Below are 10,353 nucleotides of genomic sequence, written 5' to 3' on the forward strand. Positions count from 1 at the left end.
TGCAAAAAATGTAATGGTAAAGGATTTTAGTGCACGTTACTGTGTAGAGTCTCTTACTGCAGAGGAAACGGAATCCTGGAACTTCTTGGACTGAAAGACAGGAAAAACTGAAGGCCCAAATGGTAGTGAGTAATTCTCAAACCACATATGCTTCCCTACATTGTTCTGGATGGTGGCTTCATGCCAAGCTCCTCTCAGCTTTGTTCAAAATGAGTAATGTAAAACCCATGAAAAGCATAGCCCTCATTTCCAGATTCTATTGGCTCTCCTGTGGCAGCCTTGATTTAAGATGAAATGGATTCCTAGCTATTGGCACCATGAAAGGTCTCCACTGAAAACTTAGATTATTTTTTTTTTTTTTTCATCTTATTCAGCAAGGTTCCAATCCTTCCTACCACAATGATTGCAGAGTTTAGCACTAGGGGACAAATCAGATGTCAGAATGTTAGCGTGCAAGTTACGGGTATTCATGTTGCAAAACAAATATCCTGCTGAGAGAAAGTCCAGCCAATCCTGATCTTTTTCCATTACAGGTGTGCAGTGCCATAACATTGTTCCCACATATGGACACAAGGCTTCTGTGTTCAGCCAAGCACAAATCCCTGGACATGGGCTGGGAAGCGACAAAGCACCTGCTTTATAGCCAAATATTCCACCTATAACTCTAAAAACCCATAGAAGTCAGAGTTTAAAGGCCTGTCTATAATTTTTGTTGGCAGCCTGAAGTTCTTATCTGACACAGTTGCAACAACTCCAGTTTTTTTGCATCCAGCAGTGTTCTAATGTTCTTCCCAGCTGGTGGGATGCCACGATGCTCTCCTGGCAGGGCTTGCTGCAGAAACCCAGGCTGCTTTCCCACTGCACTGAACTAGAAGATACAGATCCCCAGACATGCACGTGATCATTACTGATGCTGCAGACTACAAATTGTGGTTTTATTCCATATCGCCTGTTTTATTCACATGGTTTATTCACATATTTCTGTACTCTTGTACAGAAGTAGCTACAGAAGACATAAAGCAACTGAGGAACCTCAAATGTTGTGCAGAGCATGGCAAGGGCAGTTCTTGGAACCGTACATGGCAGTGAGTCACTCTGCACTGGGAAAATTGGAGGAAGGACCAGATAAACCACATAGATAAGAGCAGAGTCTGGGGACATTTATTCTGCCCTAAAAAACAGTGCCAGGCTGGTTGTGAAAAGATGGGCCAATCTTGGCTTAGGCCTGGCTCAACAAACCTTTGATGGTGCTATTCTCACTGTGTTTTCTACCCCAAATTAGAAAAGTGTGGAAGAACAAGCGGGAAGATGCTGAGTAGGTTTTTTTTTCTTGTCATTATAGCAGAACTCAGGGGGAGGGTGTCCTCATTCAGACTGGTGGCAGCTACTGCTCAAGGGAATACAGTGCTAGACTGCACATGTGATTCACTGTGGCTTTCCAACTCCAGGCATGGCTCTGTCATCCCCACATGAAGAAACTGTAGGGAACAAAACGATCTGTCAGGTGTCAGAAAGCAAATTTGAGAAGGTGAATAAGGAAGGCACTTAGCAGCCAGCTGGTGCACCAGGCATTCAGACTGCGAGAGGAAAGTAGCTGCCACACGCCTGCATGCCCAATTGACGTTACCTGTCGTCTGGAAGGAGTTCATCCATGGGATCCTTGTGCTGCTGCCTGTTGCTGCTCTCTGTGGGAACTCTTGTGCTTTCCCTTAGGCTCCGAGCTTACATGAAGACTGAGAAACGCAGAAGCTGGGACTGCGTATCTCAGAGATAGTAACCGCAAGAGGCTCAGTACAAACCCGTGTTTTTGCAAGTTGCAGGGGTGATCTCTCCTAATATGTGTTTTTGAGCACACTCTGGTGGACTGAGTCTGATGCAGAAAGCCCCAAAGCTCTGAGAGGCTCATGAAAGTCGTGGTGCTGTGACTGCGCTGCTGAGCTGGGCCAGGCTCCTGGCCCAGAGGCAGCTCCTGGCAAGGGCAGCGCTGCAGAGCGGCAGCTGTGGCCAGGAGCAGCTCCTGAGCACAGCCCGGCAGGGCATCTCAGGGACACGAGCAGGCCCAGACAGAGCTCCCAGGGGCTCAGCAGTGGCAGGGGCTGCGCGACGTCCCAGAGGGGGTTGTGTCCCTGTGGCACCTCTGTGGCTGTGTCATGGAGCCCCAGAGCAGCTGTGATGTCAGAAAGGGGCTGTGTGACGGCTCTCAGAGTGGCTTGTGCGAGGACACTGAGCAGCCACGGCCTCATAGAAGGGACATAGTGACATCACAGAGTGGTTCTATGAGATGATAGAATGAGTTGCGATATCACAGGGTAGCCTGTGACGTCACAATATTGATGTAAATTAAAGGGCCAGGAGACCTTCTGCTCCTATCAGTAAGCCTTTATTAGAATGGGCCTAGAGGTGGGGGGCTCGGGGTGCGCGCCGCCGCTGCTCCCCGTGGTCGACGCCGAGGAGGAGGATCCCACAGGCCTGTCGTCGCTCACTGTCGGCAGGACTGGAGCCTCTATCCTCGCTGAGATCGCCCGGAGGCTCTCTCTCTGGCTCGAACGTCTAGGGGTGTCTTCTCTCTCAAGTCCTGCCCAGGTTACGGTGACCAACTTGCGGGACTGAGATTGGTGCATCCAGTCTCCCCAGGTCCCCGCTGTCTCCGCAGTGTGGTCCTCCAGATTTTCTTGAGGGTGGCTCGTTGTCCAGAGCTATCTCTGTTCCCAAGTGATAATATGATTTTAATATGTACCCACGTGCAAGTCTTTATGGGAAGGTGGAAGTTCCTCCTGGGCAGCAGCAGCCGCACCACCCGACGAGTTGGGAGAGAGTAAGGAATGGGGGGGTACAGACGTAAATATGAAACAAGTAAGAACTCCTTAACAATTAACTCCTTCGGGACTTACAACACCAAAAACCCCTTAACATGAACATACAATTTGAACCTCAGGATTTTATTTATAACAATATGAGCTGTATGACTGTTGCCCTGAAAACTCAGCTTCTGAGCTTGCTAACATAGTTTTCTAAGGACTTTCCCAGGACAGTAACTATAAACATAGATGTGTGTACATTCTTTCTGTTACACGTCTTGTGATGGGCATCTCTCATGGCTAGTGCAGTGAGAAAGTGTTATCCTGACCATCCAATCCCTGGCCGTGGTAGGAAGCCTATAAATCCTGGGGGGAAAAATAAACTCTGCTCTTTCTTGCACCACACCTCAACCTGTGTTTGCGTGATCTATTGATCTTCAGCGGTAACATCTGGTGACCTGACGTGTCTTGCACGTGTGTTACAGGGTACTGTCTAGCCTGTGGCTATGGATGGTTTTGGGCTTTCTCTTACGGAGGGCCTGGTTCTGGAGATATGGCATGCGGTGTCTGATCAGAGAGGGATTGATGTTTCGTATGCTGACTTCCAGCGATTGTGTGAGTATGGGAGAACTGAGGGGTTTTTCCCTGTGGTTGAAGCGATTTTTTCGCAGTCAGCTTGGGAGGCTTTAGGCGATTCCCTGATCGAGTCTCTCCTGGTCGGTTATCAGCCCCACCTGCTCCGGCTGCTCGGGATCTGGCGGAGGTGTGGCTTTCTGAGGTCGGGTCCCGAGGTCAGCTCCCCCGGGATCGCCGGGGCCCCCAGCAGGTTGAACGGGGGCGCCACGGGATCGGTGGGCGTGACCCCACCTCGGCCAGCGCCGCAGCGGTGTAAGCCTGAGGCGGCCTTGGAGCCTTGCCAGCGGGCCGTTGGGGGCGCCGCGGACCCGGGGGGTGTAACGCCGCCTTGGCCCGCGCCCTGGCGGTGGAAGCCCGGGCCGGGGTCGCCTCTTCCGTGTGCCCTCCCGGCACAGACGGAAGGGGGGGTGCTTGAACGGGGCGGCGCTGCCTCTGGGGGATGCCTCGGGGTCGGTGCCGTGTCCCTGCTGCGGCTGGGCCGTGCCGTACCCCGCGGTGGGGGACGGGCCGGGCCCGGGCTCCGCGCCGGCAGCCACGCATGCTGTTCCCCTGCAGGAGCAGCCAGCACCGCTTCTTGGACCTTTCACCCCTGGGGAGCCACTGTTGGGGGCAGTTCCCAGCGCTGCCCCCCCCCCGCTCTGGATTCATGGGGCGTGGGGGCAGGTTCTGCGGGTGGTGCGGATGCCGGGCCGGGTTCTGCCGGCCCCGCGCTGCCGGTTTTCCCTCCTGCAAGCCCGGGTTGTCCCCTGGCAGCAGAGGACGACACTGCCCCGGCTTCGCAGGCTGTGCCTGTACTGGCGCCCCTGTCCCCCCCCGCGACAGGAGCGGGCTGTGCCGAACTGCCTCCAAACTCCCCCGCCTCGGGTTCCCGGGCATCACTTGAGCCTGCGGGTGGAGCCGCCCCTCCCCCGCCGCCTCCTGCGGCTGTGGCAGTCCACGGTCCTGAGGTGTTTAGCACTGGCTCGGGTGGTGCTGCCGCGGGGGAAAAGCTGGTGGCCTTGACGGGCCAGGGGTCCCAGGCTGCTGGAGCCTCTTCGGCTGGCCTGTGGACTTTGTCCTCCTGTAAAATGACTGTGCAGCTGAGCGTATCAGGCATTCCATGTGCTTCCAAATGCTTTGATCTGGTGGGTGAGGGCTTGAGTGCTCTTCTTGTGGCGTGGTTGAATATCACTGCCCAAGGCACCATTGCTCACCTAGGGGACATTGATTCGGAATTCCTGGGGTGCATTTCTGCCATGGGTTCCACACTCCTGCCTCCTGTTTCTATCCCTGCGGGACCTGGATTTGCTCACCTTGTGCCTTTTGAGTTTTATGTTCGCAGAGCTGAGACCCAGCTGCGGGGAGATGGTGGCTTCGGGTTCCCTGGACCTCCCTGGGTTCACGGACTGCTGTTCTGACAGCCAGGGGTGATCCTGAATGGGTCTGCACCCAGTCCATCCTTGGTGAGATGCTGTCAGAGATTAGCTTCCGTGGGTTTTGACACTGGCATGAACATCACGATTGTCAAGTTTGCTGATGGACCCAATGCTGACATATTTAACACAAAGAAGAACTTGAGACTGACTCTTTGTTCAGCATTTTCTGTTGTCTTCTCTCATGATAGACTAGTCACCATCCATGACTGGATGCAAGAACAGTTGGATCACAGTGATCTGGAGTTTCAACCAGTCCCTGGGACATTCCTGTTTTCTGTATCAAGAAGAAGTCTGGGAAATGGGGGTTGCTGTAATACCTCCAGAAAGTTAATGCTATGATGGAAATCATGGGGATGTTGCAGGCTAGCATGCCTTCACCTGCCATGTTTCCTGTTGATTGGCTAGTCCTCATCGTGGATCTGAAGGATTGTTTTTTACGATTCCTTTGCATCCTGATGACAGACCGAAATTTGTCTTTTTGGTGCCAGCTATCATTAATGCTGAGCCCACACAGAGATATCAATGGAGATTTTGCCATAAGGCATGCAAAATTTGCTGGCATTTGCCGATGATATGGGGCTCTAGCCCTCTCTGGAGCTGCAAGTGACTCCTGAAACAACCTCCTTGAAATTATTTGAGGGTCAAAATAATTTTGGGACAAACAGTCCCGCATTTGGAGGTGCAATTTTTTTTTTTTTTTTTTTTTTTGCATTCAGTGCAGACACTGCATGAATGATGTCCAAATATTAATGGACTTTCACATGGTTGTATCCTTATATGGGACTGACCACGACAGAACTGTCTCCCTTGTCTGGTCTATTAAAGGGGGACTCTGGTTTTAAAGTCACCTCTAACACTGACGCACTGGCACAGTAGATGCTGGAGGAGGTTCTGTGAGCAGTTTCTGCTCCTCAAGTTTATTACGTTAATCTTTCCATTGATGTCGCTGGTTTGTTTTTTGGGTTTTTTTTAGAGAGTCATGAGGCTGGATCAGCCCAATTGATAGAATTACAGACTGCTGTCATAGCATTTCATAAGTTTTCCCAGGCACCTTTCAATTTAGCTGTGGATTCTGCCTCTGTGACCAAATTGAGAGCCATCCACAAGCAGGTGTTGATGTTGGACAACTGTGTCATTTATTTTGAGTTTTGTTGTTTTTCTGGTTTTTTCTTTGTTTTTTTTTTTTGTAATAATGAAAGGGTGAGACATCACCCTGAAATTACAGCCTTCTGATTGTATGGAGTATTGTATTTTTCTATTTATTTTTTTGATTGTTTATAATGTTGCTAGTTTCTTTGTTCATTTTTCTTTTTCTTTTCTTTTTGTTAAACTAAAAAGGGTGAGATGTCGCCCTGAAAACTCAGCTTCTGAGCTTGCTAACATAGTTTCTAAGGACTTTCCCAGGACAGTAACTATAAACATAGATATGTGTACATTCTTTCTGTTACAGGTCTTGTGATGGGCATCTCTCATGGCCAGTGCAGTGAGAAAGTGTTATCCTGACCATCCAATCCCTGGCCGTGGTAGGAAGCTTATAAATCCTGGGGGGAAAAATAAACTCTGCTCTTTCTTGCACCACACCTCAACCTGTGTTTGCGTGATCTATTGATCTTCAGCGGTAACAGTATTACGTGACAAGGAGAGCTGTGTGGCATCACAGAGCAGGCTGTGACATTACAGAAGGGACTATGACATCATCCGTTAGATAGATGACATCAGCGAGAGGGTTGTGAGATCCCGAAGCAGGCTGTGACATCCATCATTGATTGATTGTGTGAGGTCATAGAGCAGGCGGTGAAGCCACATGGTGATGATATGAAATCCTTAGGTGGGCAGAGACATCATAGAATAGCCAGGTGACATCTCAGGACGGGTTGTATGACATCACAGTGCCAACTGTGACATGATAGAGTGAGCTGGGACATCCAGTGTGGCTATGTGACATGAGAGGAGGCTGTGTGACATCACAAGGTGGTTCTGTGACATGTGAGAGGGACTGTGACATGCCAGAAGCAGCGGTCCGGAGCGCTTGGCAGCCGGCACGACAAACGATGTGTGCCAGAAGACGCCAATTTGCACCTGGGAGCTGGTAAGCGCCAGAGCTGCCAAAAGGTGAGCCAAGGCACGTAGCAGCCGGCTTGTGCGCCAGGCTTTCGGACTGCGAGAGGAACGTAGCTGCCGGTCGCCCGCATGCCCAATTGACGTTAGCTGTGGTCTGGAAAGAGTTGAGCCACAGCTTCCTTGTGCCGCTACCTGTTGCTGGTGCTGGTCTCTGCGGGAACCCTTGTGCTTTCCCTTAGGCTCCGAGACGCTGCGAAACGGCCTGTGGGGTGCAGATGCCAGGCACAGGAAGTGTGGGAGAGACTGCTGCAAATCCATGTTTGCGCAAGTTTAAGGCGTAAGCTGCGCAAATACGTGTTGTCCCGGCACACGTTCTCTTCGTCAGAGGCCGTAGAAAATCTTTGCGCTTACATGAAGACTGAGAAACGCAGAAGCTGGGACTGCGTAGCTCAGAGAAAGTAACCGCAAGAGGCTCAGTGCAAATCCGTGTTTTCACAAGTTACAGGGGTGATCCCCACCAATATGTGGTTTTGAGCACACTCTGGTGGACTGAGTCTGATGCAAAAGGCCCCAAAGCTCTAAGAGGCTCATGGAAGTCCGTGGTGCTGTGACTGCGCTGCTGAGCTGGGCCAGGCTCCTGGCCCAGAGGCAGCTCCTGGCAAGGGCAGCGCTGCAGAGCGGCAGCTGTGGCCAGGAGCAGCTCCTGAGCACAGCCCGGCAGGGCATCTCAGGGACACGAGCAGGCCCAGACAGAGCTCCCAGGGGCTCAGCAGTGGCAGGGGCTGCGCGACGTCCCAGAGGGGGTTGTGTCCCTGTGGCACCTCTGTGGCTGTGTCATGGAGCCCCAGAGCAGCTGTGATGTCAGAAAGGGGCTGTGTGACGGCTCTCAGAGTGGCTTGTGCGAGGACACTGAGCAGCCACGGCCTCATAGAAGGGACATAGTGACATCACAGAGTGGTTCTATGAGATGATAGAACGAGTTGCGATATCACAGGGTAGCCTGTGACGTCACAATATGAGCTGTATGACGTGACAAGGAGAGCTGTGTGGCATCACAGAGCAGGCTGTGACATTACAGAAGGGACTATGACATCATCCGTTAGATAGATGACATCAGCGAGAGGGTTGTGAGATCCCGAAGCAGGCTGTGACATCCATCATTGATTGATTGTGTGAGGTCATAGAGCAGGCGGTGAAGCCACATGGTGATGATATGAAATCCTTAGGTGGGCAGAGACATCATAGAATAGCCAGGTGACATCTCAGGACGGGTTGTATGACATCACAGTGCCAACTGTGACATGATAGAGTGAGCTGGGACATCCAGTGTGGCTATGTGACATGAGAGGAGGCTGTGTGACATCACAAGGTGGTTCTGTGACATGTGAGAGGGACTGTGACATGCCAGAAGCAGCGGTCCGGAGCGCTTGGCAGCCGGCACGACAAACGATGTGTGCCAGAAGACGCCAATTTGCACCTGGGAGCTGGTAAGCGCCAGAGCTGCCAAAAGGTGAGCCAAGGCACGTAGCAGCCGGCTTGTGTGCCAGGCTTTCGGACTGCGAGAGGAACGTAGCTGCCGGTCGCCCGCATGCCCAATTGACGTTAGCTGTGGTCTGGAAAGAGTTGAGCCACAGCTTCCTTGTGCTGCTACCTGTTGCTGGTGCTGGTCTCTGCGGGAACCCTTGTGCTTTCCCTTAGGCTCCGAGACGCTGCGAAACGGCCTGTGGGGTGCAGATGCCAGGCACAGGAAGTGTGGGAGAGAGTGCTGCAAATCCATGTTTGCGCAAGTTTAAGGCGTAAGCTGCGCAAATACGTGTTGTCCCGGCACACGTTCTCTTCGTCAGAGGCCGTAGAAAATCTTTGCGCTTACATGAAGACTGAGAAACGCAGAAGCTGGGACTGCGTAGCTCAGAGAAAGTAACCGCAAGAGGCTCAGTGCAAATCCGTGTTTTCGCAAGTTGCAGGGGTGATCTCCACCAATATGTGTTTTTGAGCACACTCTGGTGGACTGAGTCTGATGCAAAAAGCCCCAAAGCTCTGAGAGGCTCATGGAAGTCCGTGGTGCTGTGACTGCGCTGCTGAGCTGGGCCAGGCTCCTGGCCCAGAGGCAGCTCCTGGCAAGGGCAGCGCTGCAGAGCGGCAGCTGTGGCCAGGAGCAGCTCCTGAGCACAGCCCGGCAGGGCATCTCAGGGACACGAGCAGGCCCAGACAGAGCTCCCAGGGGCTCAGCAGTGGCAGGGGCTGCGCGACGTCCCAGAGGGGGTTGTGTCCCTGTGGCACCTCTGTGGCTGTGTCATGGAGCCCCAGAGCAGCTGTGATGTCAGAAAGGGGCTGTGTGACGGCTCTCAGAGTGGCTTGTGCGAGGACACTGAGCAGCCACGGCCTCATAGAAGGGACATAGTGACATCACAGAGTGGTTCTATGAGATGATAGAACGAGTTGCGATATCACAGGGTAGCCTGTGACGTCACAATATGAGCTGTATGACGTGACAAGGAGAGCTGTGTGGCATCACAGAGCAGGCTGTGACATTACAGAAGGGACTATGACATCATCCGTTAGATAGATGACATCAGCGAGAGGGTTGTGAGATCCCGAAGCAGGCTGTGACATCCATCATTGATTGATTGTGTGAGGTCATAGAGCAGGCGGTGAAGCCACATGGTGATGATATGAAATCCTTAGGTGGGCAGAGACATCATAGAATAGCCAGGTGACATCTCAGGACGGGTTGTATGACATCACAGTGCCAACTGTGACATGATAGAGTGAGCTGGGACATCCAGTGTGGCTATGTGACATGAGAGGAGGCTGTGTGACATCACAAGGTGGTTCTGTGACATGTGAGAGGGACTGTGACATGCCAGAAGCAGCGGTCCGGAGCGCTTGGCAGCCGGCACGACAAACGATGTGTGCCAGAAGACGCCAATTTGCACCTGGGAGCTGGTAAGCGCCAGAGCTGCCAAAAGGTGAGCCAAGGCACGTAGCAGCCGGCTTGTGCGCCAGGCTTTCGGACTGCGAGAGGAACGTAGCTGCCGGTCGCCCGCATGCCCAATTGACGTTAGCTGTGGTCTGGAAAGAGTTGAGCCACAGCTTCCTTGTGCCGCTACCTGTTGCTGGTGCTGGTCTCTGCGGGAACCCTTGTGCTTTCCCTTAGGCTCCGAGACGCTGCGAAACGGCCTGTGGAGTGCAGATGCCAGGCACAGGAAGTGTGGGAGAGAGTGCTGCAAATCCATGTTTGCGCAAGTTTAAGGCGTAAGCTGCGCAAATACGTGTTGTCCCGGCACACGTTCTCTTCGTCAGAGGCCGTAGAAAATCTTTGCGCTTACATGAAGACTGAGAAACGCAGAAGCTGGGACTGCGTAGCTCAGAGAAAGTAACCGCAAGAGGCTCAGTGCAAATCCGTGTTTTCGCAAGTTACAGGGGTGATCCCCACCAATATG

Source organism: Pseudopodoces humilis, chromosome 26, assembly GCF_049639895.1.
Source record: "Pseudopodoces humilis isolate 2021_Gansu_Grassland_sample_001 chromosome 26, ASM4963989v1, whole genome shotgun sequence".
In the NCBI taxonomy this organism is placed as follows: Eukaryota; Metazoa; Chordata; class Aves; order Passeriformes; family Paridae; genus Pseudopodoces; species Pseudopodoces humilis.